The 21,345-nt window shown below is 44.3% G+C and overlaps 1 pseudogene; it reads right to left on the reverse strand.

Moving 5' to 3' along the window:
• Positions 1–19,216: 19,216 nt before the first annotated feature.
• On the reverse strand, positions 19,217–19,994 carry LOC138528046 (large ribosomal subunit protein uL3-like; annotated as a pseudogene).
• Positions 19,995–21,345: the final 1,351 nt, after the last annotated feature.

Below are 21,345 nucleotides of genomic sequence, written 5' to 3' on the forward strand. Positions count from 1 at the left end.
GAAAGGATTTTTTATGCTCCATGCATTAAAGTCCCTCAGGACAAATCTAGCAAAAATGTTCCCTGCCACGTCAAGAAGGGCGATCGGCCTGTAATTCATAGGACAAGACCGATCGTCATTCTTGAAGATTGGAACCACAACAGCATTTCGGCATGAATCGGGTACGGTACTTGTCCTCACAACCTTTGGAAAAATGCTATGGAGTATTCTTGCCCAGTGCCAAGGATGTTTTATCAGCATGTGGTTACTTAACCCATCTGGGCTGGGAGCCCTGGATCTACTTGATTTCCTAATGAAGTGGTAAATATCTTCCTCTGATATCAACAGTTCGTCGAAACCATGTAAGGTGTCCACCATTTCTTGGTTATCATCTATTGGGGCTTCGTATAGTTGTGTAAAAAGTAGTCTCCACTGGTGTTGGGTAACTCCATTGATTTGCATAAATGAGGTGTATTGTTCTTTTGTCGATAGGCAAGAGGGATTTGCAAGTCTCTTATATAGGGACTCAAGTTTTCTTTCATCCCACTTAAACTGTGTTTTAGCGTTATTATGTTCATCAATACTGGATATCGCTTCTTGACAAGAGATTTTCCATCACACAAGTCGAATGACCACTTAGTTGAGAGAAGTTCCTGGTCACTATTTTCTTGAGTTATTATTTCAAAGTCCGATGTTCTGCCAAATGTATATTTATCCATAAATATATAATCTATAATGGATACACTTTTGCCTCCTTTCCATGTACATTTTGGTGGAACATCGGATCGAATGCACCATTGAGCATGTAAAATTGGCGATTTTTGTAAGGCTCAGCCATCTTTGAATGGTTAGGTTTTTTTGTTATGTCACCTGGGGGATAGACATTTCAGATTTAAATCCCCAACTAACACTGTGTTTGTAATTTCTGAGTTCAACAGTATCAAGTCAAGCAAATGTTCCACATCTCAGAAAAACTTCTCATCAGACATGACTAATGGATTTCTATACATGTTTAATAATGCTATCATAGCAGTTCTGTATTTAATTTTTACTAACTGAAAATGGATACTTGGATTTGCACATGAGAAGATTTCTAACCCTTCACTTGTATTCACAGCTACTAAAAGTCCTGAAGAGGGGCGGCCTTCATTGTTGGATTTTGCTGCTGACAATAATAGCTCATGGCCATTCCATACGGGCTGTTCAACTAGCCATGTCTCTTGAAGGGCAATTATGTTAAAGTCTGCTATTTCTTTTGCACTTGTTCCAAGCAGGTGAGTATAGCCACATGTATTCCAACTTGCTAATGAGATTTACCCTATCTGAGACTGCTGGTCTAGTTATGATCTCTCGTGATTGATATTCTCATCTATGTACATGTTTCCCTGCACTAATTTTGGTTTATAGATATTCAGTGTTCTTACTGATGGTATCATGTCTCCTTGCCAGGGGGATATATTAACCACTGCAGCGTCTTGTGCCAGAACAAATCGTAAAACAAACAGTTCAATTTTTGCTTGCCACAGGAGATTTCTTACAACAATGGATGGTATCCATACTCTAACTGTTGTAAGAGTTTCATCATTCAAAAACTCTACTTGTCGATGTCAAATGTAGTGATATTCTGTAGACTTTCTATATCTTGAAATATGGCCAGGATAGATGTGTGATTTAAATCGTACATTGGAAAGGGGGCTTCTCGACATTTTAGTATAAAGCATTGACTGTATGTTGATTTTTGTCTTTACACATTGTGGCCTGAGGGCCTCTTGTTTTTTGTGTGAATTCTAAATGGCTCCTAGCCCCAGGGTCCTCATGGCTCGAACAGACCATATTGGCACTTTCAAGCTTTCGCTCGCTTCCCTTTTCCCCTGCCACACTTCTCTTTTGTTTCACAAAATCTTCAAATGAAGCTTTTATCATCGACTGCATCTGGGGTAACATATCTCTGCTTGTATTTGTTTCACTAGTAGAGGGTTTGTTATTTACTGTTGGTGTTGGATTTGGTGTAACATTTGCTTCATTCTTATCGTTAACCATTTTCTGTTGTTTTGCAAAGTCTTCAAATTAAGCTTTTGTCATGGACTATATCTAGGGTATCACGTTACTGCTTACATTTGTTTTGCCAATAACTAATTTGTTATTCCCTATGAGTGTTAGTTTGGGTGTAACTTTCATTTCGTTCTTACCATTAGGAATCAGTGAGAGAGCAGGTGTGTTTGAAGTTTCTCCGCCTTTCCTGCCTCTGCTCCCGCTACAAATATGGCAGATATCAAGTCATCTAGAGGTTTGTGGGACTTTGTTTTCATATTTCTCTTGATGGTTACTATTTTACGCATCTGCTTAGCATTGATTCTATATCGATCCAAGGTTTTCTTCTGACTACTTAAGCTGCATATCTCACCCATGTTTAGTTGTCTTAAAGTTTGTTGTTTACTGGTTACTTTACTTGGTAATTCTTTTGTTGGCTTCGCCCCCATCATCTTTGGATCAATGGCTTTATTAGCATGAGTATATTAGCATTGAACAAGTTGAAAGTATTTAAAGGATTTTCATGCTCACAACACCCAGGCTCAATCAACACTGCAGTACCTTCTATCACTCCTGTGATAACACATTCAGATTGCGTCGGTATTAAGTCTACTGAAGATGGGGTGGCATGAATCAGTAGTTTATTTTTGTTCATATGAAGGTTCTCTATGATGCAGTCATTTAATGTATCCTTTCGAACTTCCTTAGGTTGCTCATTCAGTTTTAAATCTAATGCATTCATCCACGTGATCATTCTTTCTATTTGAATGGATTGACTATTTATCTTGAGATCTAATGTTTCAAATAGTTTTGTGAGTGATAACATTGTTACATTCATGGCATTGAGTGCAATTTCAATGAGCGGCAATTATTTGTTAACATTACAATTGGAGCAGGGCTCATATCAACAGTTTGGGTTTGTTATAGGCCCCTGAGGGCGACGCAGAGTAGGTTGGACATAAGATAGTGAATGATTTGTACTGTTATGTAGGGTTTCGTCAAATATGCTACGCGAGCAGTCAGAAGTTTTTCTCGGGCTAGGCGGAATACAGGCAATTGATGAAAAGCATGTCGGCATTGCCACCAAAACCTCACCTACCGGCACTTGGTTGTTCAGTGTGTCATTATTCCCTCCTTTTTCAATTGAGTGGTCATGGATCACTTTGCCATGATCTTTACTCAGTTCTTCCAAAGCCTGACCAGTGATTTGTAAAATTACATTTTCAATACAAGGAATGCTTAAGGGCAGATCTAGTGCACCTGACAGACTTTTGCTGAGTTTGTCAGTTTCTTCAATTGTTATCACATTTTTTTCACTAGTGAGTACTTGGGACTGATTCATGGAATTATGTGCGACGAAAACCGGTCTTTGTGCGCCATTCTGATCACAAATCCCCATTTGTGAAACAGGGATTTGCGGGCAGAATGGCACACAAAGCCCATTTTCAGCGCACATAATTTCATGAATCAGCCCCTTTGTGTGTCCGTTAAAGAAACATTTATTATATTAATCTCACCTGGAACAATGTTTGTTGTCAGTGTCTAAGCCTTTTTTTAATAATTCATTACCTTTTTGTGCCATGTCATCACAATTTCCACGTATGCATTCTCTGGGCAGACAAAAGCCCTGTATGTCAGCCATATATCAAAAGCAAAGGAAGAAATCCCTGCTAGCTTCTTTCTGCTGGCAATCAAAGGGGACGGTTTTACCGGGGTGGATTTCAAAGTAATTTCTGAATGTAAAATAGCAATACACTCCGGCATGCCTGATTTCAGGGTGTAAAGTTGCAATTGCATGCAAATTCAGGCTTCCTAATGTGAACAGGCACACACTCACCCCGCTCAGCCCTAACAGCCACAACAGCTCTTACAATGCTCTTGCCCGATGCGCGGAGGTGAATTACAGTGCAGGTGAGGTTTTGATTAGTGAGTGCAAGTGGTCGTGTGTTGTGAGTGTGCATGTACGACTAGCGAGTCAAATTAATAAAGTGTAGGGAGTGTATGTGAAGTGGTTATGAAAGTACAGGTTGTGTGACTGTGTAGAAGATGAGGGAATAGTACTAGAAGTAGTGTGGAGGAGGGAGTAGTAGTGTGGAGATGGTAGTGCTGGAGGGCTTGCATGATTAGCAACAGCAAAGGGTGGGGACAGTAGTAGAAGCAATGGGAGACATCAGAGGTACAGAGGATGAAAGATGCAGGAAGTAGGAAGCGTGAAGGTGGATGGAGATGGCACTTGGTGATTAGAGATGAGATGCATAGGGAGAGAGAGGGAGAGCAACCTCAGAGCATGAGAGGCAACAGCTGAGTGGGGCTGAGTGTCTGAAGGCACATCCATTCCAAGATCCCCAGAGCCCCTTTTAGCCACTAACAAACTGCTAGTGTAGGGATTGCTTATAGGGTCCCTGAGGAAATCCAGATAGATAAGGCAACTGCCTTAGGGTTTTCCCAGTCTTCATGCTTAGAATATAGTCAGTAGGGATCAATCCTCTATATATACCAATCAGGGGCTAGGGATGCCTGGATTAGGCTAGGACATACTATCTCTTGCTGAGACTGAGGGGTACAGCTATAGTGTCCAGTTGAATTAATTAATAGAAATCCTTGACAGTTGGCGTAGTCTTCGGGCCATCTATGACATGGGCCTATGTATGACTGTGAAGAAAAAGGAGGTAGAGGCACATTCTAGTAGGGTGGACTATTGAAAGTGGGGTTGCTTTCAGTAATTAAAAATCACTTTAATCATCATCAATTATAACATCAAAACATCATACATTATATTTCCTACAAGTAGTTAAAACAATACCTAAAATGTGGCTGTGGGTCAAAAACACATTTACAAACTGCCACCTCCGTGGGCAGGGTATCTCAAACAACCTTCAATTGTAACATTCATTGACCTCTGGTTTTTATATAACTTCAATAAAACCTTGAGTGTATGCATAACAGTTGGTGGTTAATTGCATCCATTTGTGATTGCATTTCAATTATACAGTATCAACTCTCAACATGTTTCAGTTCATATGGGTGATCAATCCAGAACATTCATCAAGAGTTGGACCCTGGTTGTTAGACTAGCGTTCAGACTGCGCTAGTGTGTTGATTGCTTAAATCGGTGTGCTGTATCATCTAGACCCTATCAGACAAAACAGAGACAGAAACTGGAATGAGTATCCTTTACTCTAAGTGCCAGTAATACTCTACCAGTGAGTGTAACACCTGTTCAGGATTAAATAATTTACCTGTATAGGTGATTTTAGAGTGCGAGCCTGTTCATCTGAATGTAGGTAGGAGATAGATTTCGTCCTTCCTACTGCCTGATTAGTGGAAAAGTATTTTACGAAGTATGCTTAACTTTGCTAAAAACCATCACCCAAATTTAGTACTTCCCTAGTGGAATACACAGTTAAGCAGTCTCTCTTGTGCAGACAGGAACTAGGATCATTTAACGTACATGAACTGGTAATGAGACAACATGCGTACCAAGACATGTCGCAGCTTCAAGAAGAGGTATATGACAAGCACAAAGTCTTACAGACAGGCAGCAAGATTTTTCATTTTATCACTCAGTGTTTCATTTTCGTTCCCTGTCCATTGTGTCTCTTCAAAATGTTCTGCAGAGTTGTTTGCAGCTCTCGCTGTTGATGGAAAATGTAGCAACCCATATGATGCTGCTTCGGCCAACATAACCTCATTCTTTGGAAGTGGTTGACCTCCAAGTATGTGCTGTGATGGTTTGAAAGCATGTGTCTCCATTTTTGCCACATTAAAATAAAAACACATATTTCCTGGGTTTAGTTCGTGTAGTGGGAAGTTGCAATGTTGCTGTGTTAGGCTGTGCTGTTGTTTAAAACAGTACATGATAAGTGCTTTGTGGCAGGGACGTCATTTGTGGGTCACCAGGGTCGCAACTGCAACACCGGAGTCTCCCTTGCTACCCCTGTGGTCTCCCTTGCAACCCTTAAAAACCCCTTCCAGTGTAAGCTCCTGGGCTGTGGCCAGCACCATGTGGCTCTTGTTTGTGGAGTGGCTGGCTTTCTTGTGTAGGCCTCTAAAAAATATAAAAACTAGGCATTGCACAAGTGTAACACTTTGAGCAGTGATCCAAAATAAGAAAGAATAGGAATAACACATAATTTGTCTTTCTGGAATGCTATACACTAATTGCTAGACTCATTAAAGTTTCATTTCAGGCACACTTCAGGGGGTAAGTCACTCATTTATTGCCTGATTCATGGAACATTCTCCTATGGGATTGCACCATTGTAAAACATGAATCAGGCCCTTAGTCTGTTCTTAAACACCTGAGCTCAGCCTTTCATCCTTCTGAGGTTGATAAATGAGTACCAACACAGGTTGGGTGATATTGTATGTATACTTTCTCTATGTAAAGTGCTTAAGCTTAAGTGCTTTATAAAAACACACCATTATCATTTGGCTTTGGGCGTCTGCTTGCATTCACAGTAATTTGGTAATATGGGCCTGTTAGAGAGAATTCACATACATGTGCTAATTTCCCTTACCTTTTGAAAACCCCAGCAACTTTGCTGGATTTCTAGGGCTTTAATTTTTACCTGGAACGAGTATGAGCCCTTTATCCACTCTTTCATGTATTTTGATGTGTGTTTTACTTTTGCCTTCTTTGATATGTTGTTTGGATATCTAGGTAGTTTTAGACAACTCCATAGGCATCATTTTATTCTTGTGTGTCAGACAGCACCCTCAGTGCAGTGGCACAAGGATGTCTTTCAGACTTCCCAAGGTTTAAATACCTTCTCTGGGACTGACTACTGTCTACCAGTGAATGTAAAGTTACATTGACTTTGCTAGTCTTTTTAAAATTGCTAGACCCAGCACACACTGCCTTACAGCAAAGTGCTGGAGGGAACAATAGTGTTCCCTATGCCTAGACTGCTCATGTAGCCCTCAAAAGCTGCCCTTTCCTCTCAGAATGGCTGGTGGCAGTGGTATTACCATGATTTCCCCAACCACAACCCCTTTAAATGCTCCGGTACTTGAAATCCACCGTAGCCATGTTTTTCAAGTTGGCGTCTGAGCCCCCTCTGTAAAAACAAGTTCCGATCAACCTTTTCACCATTTCTTTTTGGAAAGGTCCTTCTAGTGTTTGTCTCTGCGCGCCAAACCAGGTTTGGTCCCTTTGTTCTTTGGCCATTGGTGGGCTTCTGTACTGAAGCCCCCCTCTGGCGCCTGAGTGTCTGGGGTGGACAGGATGTGAGAGAGGTGCCCAAAACTCCCTGTGCTTAGTCTCCTAGGAGACCTGAATGCACTCTGGCATGATTGGCTGGCTGACTGTCTGTAGGATGTATCTCTCGCCTACCCATTCTCTTACTGTGGTTACCATCTACCAGCCTCCTGGTCAAATCACCTCATTTCTCTTTGAATGGGCGGACCTCTCGTCCTCCCTGCAGGCCTCTACCGCTCAGCTCCTCCTCTCCTCTCATCTATCCCTCTCTCCCCCCCAAGCCAAGCCTACCCCAACACTGCCACCTACCTTCTCAGATATCCGGGCCAGGAAGCGTGTGTCAGTTGAGGCTTTTGCTGAAACTTTCTCACCCCCCTCCACTTCTGGCTGTCCAACATCCTGACACAGCCCTGTCTCTGCTCTACTCTTCAATTTCTGATACTCTTGATGCTCCTGCCCCTGTCATCAGGATTCGTTTGAAGTCCAAAGCCAAGTGCAATTCCTGGTATAACTCTGACCTGGCTACACTAAACGTAAGTGTAGGGTGGCTGAGAGGAAATGGAAGGCTTCTTGTTCTTCCTCTGACAAACTGGCCTGTCGCGTGCTACAAAGGCAATACCGACGCTCTGCCCTCACCAAGAAGAGAGTCCACATTCAAGTTTGTGTCTCTGCGGCATCTAACAACTCAGCCAAACTCTTTAAAATCTGCAAGGAGCTGGCAAGCCCTGCTGCAGTCTATACCCCTCCTGTTGCCTCCCAGGCTCTTTGCAATGCCCTTGCCTCTCACTTCATTAAATGAAAGCCTCGTGAAAATGGGTTCATCTTTGTTCCTCTAAAACCATCAAGGACCACATTGACACCCTCGCTCCAGCCCTTGCTGATTTTTGCAACCACCCCTTTGCATTTAGGATCCTTCCCCTCCCCTCCGAAGCACTCCCTTGTGCATCCTCTTCTCAAGAAACCCACAGCAGATCCTTCTTGTCCAGCTAACTATTGCCCAATTTTCATTACTCCCTTTCTGGGCAAACTCCTGGAAAAGTTGGCCATCTCTCAGTTTAACCTTCATTCCATTTCTGTTGGCTGTCTCCATGACCACCAGTCTGGCTTCAGAGCAGCCGGAAACATGGAAAATGCTCTCCTGAACATCCGTGAATATCTGCTCTCCAACCTTGACTCTAACATTCCCTCTGTCCTCATCCTCCCCAATCTCTCTTCTGCCTTTGACACGGTCAACCATACCATCCTGCTCAACCGTCTCTGTGAAAACCAGGGTATCACTGATCAGGCTCTGGCCTGGCTGTCCTCTTTCCTCTCTGAACGAACCTCCCAGGTACAACTTGGGTCCTTCCTATCATCTATCTTCCTTTCTACCTGTGGTGTTCCCCAGGGGTCTAAACTCTCGCCCTGGCTTTTCAACCAATAGCTGGCAACTCTCACCCACTGCATTGCCATTTCCTGCACAAATATCCAGTGCTACGCTGATGACACTTAACTCATTTTCAGGCTGCCCTCGGCCACCTCCTCTTCCTCTCTCATCTATGATTGCCTAACTGCCATTCAAGATTGGTGTGCTGCCAATGATCTTTGTCTGAATGCCAGCAAGACTGAGATCCTCCTCATTGGCACACCTTCACCATCTTTTCCCCACACTCTCTGGCCAGCTTCCCTTGGCCCTCCTCTTGCACCCATCTGCGAGGCTAAGAACCTTGGGGTCATCTTTACTCCATCCTTTCCTTCTCCGCCCACATCTCTGAGGTCTCTAAAAAGGCAAACTTCCTACTGCGCCTCCTCAGAGGTACTCTGTATTTCCTCTCCTTCCCCCAGAAGCTCATGGTATCCCAAGCTCTGGTTCTCTCTAGGTTGGACTATTTTAACAACCTCTTTCTAAATCTACCTGCCTCTACTCTCCGCCCTCTGCAACTAATCCAGAACAGGACTGTGAGACGTGCCCTTGGCCTAAAGCCCTGGGATCATATCTCTCTAGCTCTGAAATCTCTCCATTGGCTCCCAGTGGATGCAATGATTAAATTCAAAACCCTCTGCATTGTCCACAAGGTTTTCTGGGGCATGGGTCCAAAATACCTTCAGCTATATCTCCACAAATACCTCCCCTCTTGAGCGCTTCGCTCCTCTACCTCTAACTCCCTCAGGGTCAGTTGTTTTTCAAAGAAACAAGCCGGGGGTAGATCTCTGTCTTCGGCTAGGGCCTCCCTCTGAAACAGCCTCCCTGCCACTCTAAAACTTGAGGAGAACCATCTCTGGTTCCGGAAGCACCTCAAGACGTTCCGCTTTTCTTCTGCATTTGCTCCTCCTCTCTCCTGCTGATCTCTTCTCTCTTGGCACCGTGCACCTGGCCACCCTCTGTCCTCTGGGCCCAGGTACCTGCTCACCCTGCCACCCTCCCAGACTGCCTGCGGGCCACACCTTGCACTGGGGTCTTTATCTGTACCCATACAACCCCCCCCTTTTTCTTCCTGGACTAATCAGACCTACCCTGTCTGCTGCCTTAAACCTAGCACTTGCAAATTGCTGGCTGCACTACCACTGTTTTTTGCCTTTATTATTTATTTATTTATTATTATTTATCTGTTTCTCCTCTGCTTCGCACTTTCCACTTCTCCCCCTTCCATGCACTTTTCCCCTCCCCCTCTCCCATGCACTTGCGCGTTCTCAATATCACTGAGCCTAGTAAGATGGCTGTTTTGTTCACCCCTGTTCCCCTCACTAGCCTTGTCGCACACTGAAACATTTTTGTGTACGAGCGCGATATAAATAAAATATCAATATCAATATCTACACCAACTACGCAGATGGCACTGAGATACTGATCCCACTTTCTGGTAACTACAACTCTGACAATGACAGACTAAATAAAATCTACCTTGTCATTCAGGCATGGATGGACACCCATAGCCTGTGCCTGAATGACGATAAGACTGAAATTCTTATACTAGGCACCCCACTTACCTCAAAAAACGTAATCCTAAATACATCTCATTCAATATAGACGGGAATCTGATCACCACGGCAAAGGAAACTAAAACCTTAGGCTTCCATCTGGATTCTGCCTTGAACCTCAAGAAATAAGCTAATGCCACTGCCACAGCCACCGCCTACACGTGCAAACTTATCCATACATGTAAAAACTATCTTTCCACCAATAGCTGCATGATCCTGGAACGAGAATGAATCCTGTCCAAACTTGATTACTGCAATGCGCTTTACGCATGTGCCAACAAACAAGTTCTAAACAAACTCCAAATCTTGCAAAATAATGCACTAAGAACAGCCTTGAGTATCCCAAGAAAAGACCACATATCTGAAATAAAAAGATGGCACAAATGGCTTTCCGTCAAGGATAGAATCTTCTTCAAACTTGTCTCCATCTCCCACAAATGTCTTCAGAATGCTGCCCCTAAAAACCTGAGTGACACAATTGTCCCTAAAACCTCATCCAGACCTACGAGATCAGCCAATTCCCACTGTATTATTGCACCTCGCTACAACCTAAAAAGAGCTGGAGGCACCAGCTTCCCATTGCAAGCAGCCTTAGCCTGGAATGCCCTCCCTCTTAACCTACGCACTGACTGTAACTTCCATAGCTTCAGAACTAAGACTAAAGAATGTCTCCTTATTAAGGACATCGCTCTCACTGTTTGATTCTACAACTTAGATTCTACTGACCTTATACTGTCATAACTTGTCTGCAACTAACACTACTATGCACAGCCTCTCTACTGTCAAATGTATTCATGTACACTTAATTATCGGCAGCAACCTTTGATTCTACTTTTATTTCTCTGCTGCATTGATCGCTATCCCTTCTTCATTGTCCTTCTCATATGTATGTATGTATACTAAGCTGTCTTGAAAAGCGCCCAGATACCTCAGGGTGTGGCACACTGCATAAATAATAAACAAACAAACAAACACACAAAAGGTACTATGCAAATGCGGTAGATAAATCCTCTTTGCCACAGTGAACGTTTGTGAAACTTTCACAACTTTGGAGTCTTGTTTGCTCCTAAACTGGCATATAACTCTTTTTCGTGCAAACGACTTCTAAGAACATTGGCAAAGACTTAACCGTTTACTACCAGAACTGTGCTATCCTATCCAAGACACTGATCCATTGACTTTGGCCCAGGCCTATTGAATTGAATTGGCTCTTGTAGTGAACTGAAACTATTTGCCCTGCCTATGAAGTAATTATGTTTGCTTCTTATAACCTTTGTCTTTCTACCCCTTTTGAAAGTTACTGAAGTGCCATTTTGCTACCACTTCAGGTTTGGTTTATTGGTTTGGTACTGTAGTGTATTATAGTGTGATATTGAGCTGCTTCTTACTAGTGAAATGTTTTCTAACTAACTATAAATAAATTAATGTTGTTTTACCAAGAAACCTTGAGTAAGTGTTTGTTTGAACCACTGTGATTGCAAGTCCTTTGTGTAACACCTTGTACTGCTCACATCCCTCTTGAGATAAGGCTGGCTGCTCAGCCCTGCTACCACAAAACTGTGTAGCACAGACTTATAAAAAAGGTGAGATTGTGCTTACACCTGTAGTCTTAATTGTGTGTCAGGGCCTATGCACACTGATATTAACAATACATATGGTGATTCATTATAGTGATATTGTAACCATATTTTTCATAGCGCACTTAGTAGCAATGCTATGTGATGCCCCTTCCTGTTTTGTCAAGGGCTGAAAGATTGTGTTCCATCTCTTCCCGTGATGACACTTCGGATTGGGTCAATTGAAAGTTCCTGTGATGTCATGAGAGAGCAAGGGTTGTGTGATGTCATTTCCATTACCCCTGGCATTTTTGATGAAATGACGCCCCTGCTTGGTGGAGGTTGAAATTGTTGCAGCAAGATATGCTGTTCGGTACGTATTACCACAGTGTTCAGTTTAACTTGTCCCAATCCTGCAGTATGAGCCCTGTTTTCTTTCTGAAGATCCTGTTATATTGCATTGCACACACTCTCTCATTGTTTTGTCTGGGATGCCCCCAGAGACGTCAATTGGCGGTCGTCAGAGGTCGCAAGAGCGACCTCTGCTGTCTCCCCAGTGACCTGTGACATAATTCTGCTACCTCTGGCCTGGCCAGGAGCCTGGAGATTGCATTTTTTTATAAACAGTTTGCTACAAATTATTTATTTTAAAAAAAGAGTATGCTCCGGAAGCAACCGACCCCAGGCCTGGCCAGAGGAAGAGAGTGCAGCGTGGCGAGCCCGGACGAGGTTTGGTCTATTACTCGAGCTATGGTTTCTCAGAAACCGGACCCGGGGCTGAGGCAACAGCCAGTACCCCCAAACCCAGAGGACAAGCGCAAAGTCTACACGCTGCTGCTAGTCTCCCAGCAAGAGGTACTGGTGTACACTGGCTGGAACTAGAAGAACGGCAGGATTGAGAAGAGGAGCTTCCGGTATGTGGCACAAGTGAACGATAACCAAAGCCACGTGGTGTCATGCCTCCCAGGCCAGTCCTCACATGTATCTTGTCCAGAGACAGAAAGGGGCTGTACCTGGCCATCGCGGCCGTGAAAAGCAGCCTGGTACTAGGTGTCTATCCCGAGGACAAATTTAAACTTGCAGAATTCAAGCTCAAGTTGAAACCAGGTGAGACACTGCACTTTGTGGACGCTTTTCTGTGGAGCGGGACAATATTCATGCCCTCCAGTGCTAAAGAGGACAGTGTCACGTGCATATTGCAAAGGAGCGCTATGTGTGCAAACTCCCGCCAGCTCAGCTGTGTTCTTCTTCCTCAAAGGGCTGTAATCGTGGGATCATGTGGCAGGGGCCTTCCGACAGGGTTTTACATCCTGCCTCCTGCCTCCTGACAGGGCCCTGACCAGCAGAAGAACGCCCCACCCACCTGTCTGCTGAACTAGCAGCAGCTTCCACCCACCCCCAAGAGGCCGCTGCTGCAGCAGTGATGACCCTTGAACTCCTGGAGCGGCTGAAACACAAAAAGCGGCAGTAGAGCAGGTTTGCACCTCATCAGTCAATGCAGAACCGTTCTAAGAGGCAACTACTTCGTTTGCTAAAGCAGACCTTACTCATAGGGAAAGTGTGTTCCACATTTTTCAACCTGACTGTTTTTTATTTGTACACATTTTTTTCCGATTGCTGCTTTTTAGAGGTGTTACTCCATGTTAGGAAAAATGTCTATTAATCCGGTCCTTTATTCACACAGACCACACCTCCATTAAAGGTTTCTTATTTAATGGGGTTCTTAGTAGGTTCTGCCAGACACTTCTTTGGGCCCTGGCTATTGTTCTCTATGGTACCTGCTGAAGTACTGATGTATACATACTTGCTTAGTATTCCCAAACCGTTCCTGATGTACACTGCCCCTAAAGGCCATTGGATCGTGACCCTGCAGACTAATATCATGATTTGAGCTTGTTGGCTGGCACAAGGGCCCATGCGCAGTGTTAGTGGGCGCCAGAGAGCGTGCAGGGAGGGCTCTGCACTGCAAGGGCATGGCCTCACTCTGCAGGGGCTGCAATGGGGAGTAGGTGCCCTGGAACCATATCAGAACATCGTCGTCCGCTATTCCTTTATAGCACTGGTCAGCAGGAGACGCTGAGACCTACTACTGTTTTACTGCATAGGTTTATCTGATATATCGATCGGACCAGTATTGGAAAAAGAACAGAATTACCTTGGCAATGCTCCACCTAAGGGCCCATTACAGTACCATCTGCCACTTTGGTGCAAAGGGGAGTGGGGGTTTCTCCTTTAACACACAACAACACAACCTTTGCATGAATCATTCAAATGCATATCCAGATCGCACCCTTTTCACTTGCCTCCTAAACTGATGGAAAGGAGCAGGCTGTGTAGTCCAGGGGATGGATGCAGTGTGGTGTTGACTCCGGCTGCCTGTGCAATGGTAGGTGGGTGGTCCACTCACTCTATGTAGGAATGTAAGAGTCCTTCCATTGCCGCTGGGGAACTGGGTTACACGCAGAGTGGCACTGGCTTCCACTGGCAGCCAGTGTAGAGGTTTTAGGGCAGGGGTTTGAGCCCCACCATTAGTTTTAACACTTGCTTCATAGTCAAGGGCAGTATATTGTATCTTAATATTTTCTGCAGATTGCTTTCATAGCAAGCAATTTCAGAAGCACCCTAACCTGATGTTTACTTGTCCCTGTTGCTTAAGTGACTGGACTTTCATCCTGCTTCGGTTGATGAATACCAACACAGGTTGTGTGATATTGTATGTATAGTTGTTGTAAATGAAGTGCTTAAACATAAGTGCTATATATATAATCATCATTATTGTTTGGCCTTGGACGTCTTCTTGCAATCACAGTGATTTGGTAATATGGGCCAATACGCACTGATGTTAAGGATACATATGGTGATCCATTCTTGTATGAAATGTACATCAATTTACAGGTTTATCATGACCATATTGTTAGTAGTGTACTTAGAACCAATGCTATGTGATGCCACTTCCTGTGATGTCATGCGGGGCATGGTCCAATGACATCACTTCATGCAATGTTACATGGGGGGGTGGCCAAATGACATCACTTCCTGTGATGTCAATCGTGGGCGCGTCGTATTGTGATGTCACCTGCGTGACCCCCAGGAACTTTGATGAAATGCTGTCCCTGGATACTTCTCTCTAGCCCCAAACTCCTTTAAGATGCACAAAATGCCCTTATTACTCAGCATTCTCCTATTTGAATTCCGTGGGAGTTGGACTCCAGGTCTGAATCGGAAATGCAGTGAAGGGTTTATGGAGATATCAATAAAAAATATTAGGATTAACTCAACCTTGTCTCCTCCTTGTCCAGACCCTTATTGAATCACCTAGTCAACGGTCTAACCAAATAACATGCAGAAGGATGCCAGGTAAGGCAACCACTGTGTACCTCTCCTGTCGGTGGTTGAGTTGAAACAAATATGTACTTATTTGTGAATTTATTTCAGTGCACCAAGCCCACAGGCCTCTGGGCGCTAGTTACACAGAGTGCTTAAAACATTAGTGAAGTGCAGACAGTGTTGGTCAGTGTGATCAACTTTGCAAAGCCACACCTAATATTATGGGGGGGCTACATCAAGCATATGCATAGGTGAGCATGGGAGCAGTAATAGGTAGTACATATAGCTGTATACCTTTTTTTTTGGCAGTCCATTTAAAATGTGTGACTTGGCAAAACCTTGCCTCGAGTTACGGGGTTGCGTCAAGAGTGAGCATAGTCATAGTTGTGGTTTCAGAGTGAAGGTGGGTAGAGCTCTGCCTGCCGAGATGGGGTGGTAGTGAAGTTCGGGAGCATTGCAGGCTGGGCAGGGGAAGAGTAAACCCATGTGCATCTGGTTAGGCACAATGATGATGAGGTGTGTGGTAGAGGATTGTCAGATGCTTGAACTGGAACCTTAATATGAGAGTAAGATTGAGCGGGCAATAAAGACTATGACAGGCTGATTTGGCAAGAGCGAGTAGAGATTAGGTAGAGCCCTACATCCTGGTATCGATGTACAAGAGTCACAATGGTAAATTGAACAAGACACAGCAGGATAAGAGCGAGCAAGCGATAGAGGGAACTGCTGGGCGCAGCAACATCCAACAGGTGTGGGGCTGCCTCAGCAGCGCACATGCTGACTGCAGCGCTGTGCTATTGGTGATTTGAGGAGCTGGAGACGAGTCAAGATGTGGGCGATGAGCAGGGAGGAGCGCAGAGCACCCTTACCTTATGTGTTACGGAGCGGCCGCAGGTGATCGCTCGGGATGGAGGATGCAAAGTTGCTGAGAAGGGTCTTGGAGACAAGGATAAGAATACCACGCCATGTCGCCAGACTGCTCCAGACAGGCAAAGAAAAGCTGGAAGCCTTACCCCGCATCCTTCCCGGGCAGAAATTAAATGCCCATCATACTAAAGCTATTTATTTGCCCTGTAAACCATGCCACTTTTATGAGGGCAAATTATATGTCTCTTGATGGCTTGGGTATATTGAGCATAGGCGGAATTACTATTGAATCACATTTAGATTGTCTCTGTGTGGCTTCCTTTCCTGCTCATGATGGTGATATGTCAGTTGTGAATAGTCTGTCCAGAGCACTCCATGTGATGTTGGATTACAGGTGAAGATAAAGGCGGAAGGGACATGGTATGGATCATCAAACTGTTGACTTTGCAATGTGCGTGATCCATTTGGTAATTGGCACTCAATGCGTCTTGTTCATGATAGTATAGAGGTTGGACACTCCTCAATATTGCATTAACAGTCTCTTTTGTTGTATAGCACGATGTTCACAAATTATTTGGCCATGATTTGGAGCCATTTGCAGACAACGATAGTGTGTGTTAGTTCCATGAATGTTATCTGATGTGTATGGTCACAGCCTTCTAATGGCACATACCTCTCCTTTCCCAACAGACTCGCCACTGTACAGTCAATTGTAATGACTAGACTGAACTATGCTAACTCCCTCTACCTCAGAGTCCAAGCATACCACCTGGCTAAACTGCAAAGATCACAAAATGCTGCAGCCAAACTGCTACTAGCACTTGGCCCAAGAGATCACACCTCTCCAGATCTGAAAACTCTCCCCTGGCTTCCAGTTGGACGAAGGGTGACCTTCAAAACCTTATGCATCTCTGACCGAGCAATGCATAAAACCAGACATCAATACCTTAAGGACAAGCTAAAACCCTACCATCCACTGCGCACTCTAAGATCAAGCTCTGCCCGCCTCCTAGTGATACCAAACACCGACACAGTCATGTTAGGTGGATCATCATTCTCAGCCCTGGCCCTCACTTTGTGGAACTCACTTCCACCCCACATTCGACTCACCGAAGACCTTATGTCTTTCCGCAAATCACTTAAAATGTGGCTCTTCCCTTAAAAAAAATTTAAAAAAAATGTTTGTTGAACAAAGATAACAATCTTTGGAACAGACGAAGTGGATGGACCTGATGGACTGGATGGAGTGGATGGCACAAATGGAGTGGATGGAACTGATGAATGGATAAAATGGATGGAATGGATAAAACGGATGGAATGGATGAAACACATAGAGTGGATAAAACACAGAGTGGATGGAACACATGGAGTGGATGGAACAGATGGTGTAGCTGGCATGGATGGAGTGGATGAATGGATGGAGTGGAGGAATGGATGGAGTGGAGGAACGGATGGAGAGGATGGAACAGATGGAGTGGATGGAATTGGACGGAACAGATGGAGTGGATGGAAGAGATGGAGTGGATGGAAGAGATGGAGTAGATGTAAGGGATGGAGTGGATGGAAGGGATGGAGAGGATGGAAGGGATCGAGTGGGTGGAAGGGTTGGAGTGGTTAGAGTGGATGGAGTGGAAGGAGTGGATGGAACGGATGGAGTGGATGGAACGGATGGAGTGGATACAATGGATGAGTGGATAGAACGGATGGACTAGATGGAACAGATGGAGTGGATGGAACAGACGGATTAGATGGTAGGGATGGAACGGGCAGAACAGCTGAGTAGACTGAATGGATGAGATGAACAAGCAGATAGAATGGATTGAAAGGATGAGTAGACCTAACAAATGGAACAGATGAAAATGATTAAATAGATAGAACTAATTGAGTGTACGGAACGACGCAGTTGATGAAACGGATAGAGTAGACGGAACAGCCGGAATGAAGAAACAAATGGAGTTGATAGAACAGAAAGAATGGACGGAACAGGTGGATTGGATGGAACAGGTGGAGTGGATATTACAGATAGAGTGGATGGAACAGATGGAGTGGATGATACAGATGGAGTTGATGGAACAGATGGATTGGATGGAACACATTGAGTAGATGATCAGATAGAGGAGATGAACAGATAGAGCAAATGGAACATATGGAGTGTAAGGCACAAATGGAGTGGATGGAACGCATGGAGTGGATGGAACAGATGGAACAGATATAACACATTAAACGGATGGAATGGAGTAAATGGATGGAACAAATGGAGTGGGTAGAACAAACGCAGCAAATCAAATGAATAGGAAGGATGGAACAGCTAGAACACATTAAACAGTTGATGAAACAAAGGATGAAATGGACCTACGGAATGAATGAGTAGATCACATGGATGAAGGGTCGAGTGGATGAAACAAAGGATGAAATCGGTCCACGGAATGAATGGAGTAGATCACGTAGATGAAGGGTCGAGTGGATGGAATGGATAGAAGGTCTAGTAGATTAAATAGATGTAACAAATGTCATGGATGAACAGACGAACCGGAATGAACGGTCAGAGTAAATAAAATGGATAGAATAGATGGTATAGATGAGTGCTCAATCTCAACCGCTTTACTGATAACCACCATACCACACTACCACGCTTAATCTCTCCTTTACACCACCACTCAACTAGAACACAGCGATACTATGACACACTCAGTATAGCGGTTCTCAAACTAACATCCCCCACATATTCCTCCTCATCCTAAATAAACACAGCTAGCTGAGCACACACCGCTAATTTAAGCGTCTCTTCAGGCCTAACACAGCCAGAAATCAGTCTGGCAGTCCACCCTCCAAAATTAACACATACAACTGACCTCCCCACCACCACACCTACCGCTAAGAAGCAGCCATCATGCAACTGCTACACTGGCTGCACACATATCCGGTGCACCCACGCACCTTGTGACTCTCTCTCGCTCTCTACTGACTTGAACTACAGTTCCCGAGGACGTTCAACCTACCAGCGCTTTGAAATCATACCAATGATACATAAGGCACTATATAAATGCCAAGTAACATAACATAACATATACATTTAGGGGTTTGGCCAAATCCTGTGTATTACCTCACACCACAGAGAGGTCAATTTAGTCACAGGCATACTGGTCTCTGGTGCTTCTCTGCTTGTGACCACTATGTATCCATGAACACCAGCAGCTGGGCCCATGTTCTAGTAGTTCTTTCTTCAGTTACAACCTAACATGTGTGAAGGTTGCTGTATTCCTAATTCTGGTTACTGTGTAGTGCATGTCAGCCATGCTTCTTTTTTTTCAAAAATATGGTTTATTTCCAAGTCAGACAAGAGCACCACATTAACAGAGGCCCAAAGATCTAAGCAGTCTCCTCTTTGGTGACACGGTCCTTCTTGAGTGGTCCCATGAAAGCCTTCTTTTCCTCCACAGTCTGGAAACGGCCATGGCCGAACCTTGAGGTGGTGTCAATAAACTTGAGGTCAATCTTCTCTAGGGCACGTTGGCTAGTCTGCACCAGAAGTGACTTTTGCAGAGTAAGTACTCACTTTGTGGTCCCGATAACACAGCCCTTTAGCATGATGAAGTCATTAGTCACCTCACTGTAGTGCACAAGGCCACCCAGGGGGTTAATACTCTTGTCAGACAAGTCGTAGTCAGTAGAAGCATTGTTCTTTATCACTTTGTCATCCTTCGTGTGGTAAACTTGACCAATCTTGTAAATCTTCTTGTTTACTTCCGTTCAATGATGGTAGCCTTTCTGACCAGCACGGGCAACAGAAAAGACCAGACGGGCTAGATACCAAGCTCCAATGCAAGCGACCTTTCGCAGACCTCTGTGGGTCTTGGTGGCAGTTTCTTTGTGTGCCATCTGCTAGTTACACCTTTGTATCCCTTGCCCTTTGTAACTCCAATGACATAGATCATCGTGTCCTGGCCAAAGACACCACCGACAGCCACCTGCTGTTCTAGTTTTTCTCGAGCCCAGTTGACCTTCTCTGCAACAGTGCCACCATTAACCTGGATCTCCATGAGGTGGGACTTCTTTTGGCGAAGAGGAAGCAAGCGTCAGCCATGCTTCTTGAATGATACTGGACCTCTGGCTGCATGGAATGCCGTACACAGATGCTTGTAGTGGCCCATTGGACCTGGCAATGGTGGCTGCCTGTTAGTTGGTGGGTGCATGCAGTTCCTTGGGTAGGCACAGTGTGCATTTCTATGGTGAAATGTGTTGGTCCTCATGTAGGCAGTAGCAGTAGTGATAGAGGGAGTTTGTTGTCTGTGGTGAGTGAAATGGAGTATGATGGTGATTGGTGAGGTGTCACTTGGCATGAGGTGAGAGGGAGCTAAAGGTGTAAATGAAACTTGGTTGTAGATGGTTTGCAACTTCAGTTCAAAGGCTAAATAATAATGGGGCTGGTTTGTATGAGGGTGCACATGAAAGGGTGTTGTGCAGAGAAAGTAATTTTCTTCTGCATCATAGAGGCATATCTGAGGAGTGGTAAAGTGACCCTGACATGTGTGAGGGTCTGGTATACAAGAGTAAGGGTCTTTGCCAAGCTGTGAGAAAGTGGGGCCACTGGAAAATTGTGAGTGCAGTGTGTTTGCTCCTATTGGGTAAGATCTGAAGTGATGGGTATGGACACTGGAGTTTGAAGTGATGCAATCTCACAGAGGCCTCATATTGAATTATAGAAATAAAGGCCTGGCACTAAATGGTTCATATTTGGACGCCATGTCAGGGTTTGGATGTTAATCACTTTTCGTATAAAGCTTAAGTTCTCCCAGCATAAGTAATGTTTTGTGAGGAAATGTAGGTAGCTGTGTGTGTTACCCACGTTGGAGAGGTGGTGCCAGTGGGTGTTGCACTTGTCATCTGAGTCTGCACATTCAGCCATGGATGGGAATTGTGACAGAGATGAAACATCCATATTAGGTTTAGAACAATGTATTGATTCTCGTGACTCTCCTGCTTTCACGGTAATCATCAGAATGGGCCTGCAGAGCTCAATGGCCTTTATGTCATATTGTCTCCATCTCTTGACCAACCCTTGAGTGTTTTGAGCCTGAAGCAAAGGGTTGTACCTTGACTCTTTCTACCACGGTGTTCTGTATTTGGGATTTAAAGATTTTAGACTTAAGGTGTGCCATTGTGGATTGTTGATGATGTTGTACATGTAGGAGATTTTGTTTTACTGGGGTAAATTCGGGATTTGGTGGTATTTTCTTGCTGTAGAAATATTGGCGGTAATTTGGTGGTAAATTAGTCTTACATTTAGAGCGGGTTTGGTATCACACTATTTTAGTGACCATACCTTGTTAGCTTGTATTGGTGGAAATTGTAGTGGTATCTTGTTTTGCGGTATTTCATTCCTGTGGTTTAGGGGTGAGCATGTTTTTTTTAAATACTATGACCCCA

This window comes from Ambystoma mexicanum, chromosome 7q, assembly GCF_040938575.1.
Source record: "Ambystoma mexicanum isolate Mex_15411 chromosome 7q, UKY_AmexF1_1, whole genome shotgun sequence".
Taxonomy (NCBI): Eukaryota; Metazoa; Chordata; class Amphibia; order Caudata; family Ambystomatidae; genus Ambystoma; species Ambystoma mexicanum.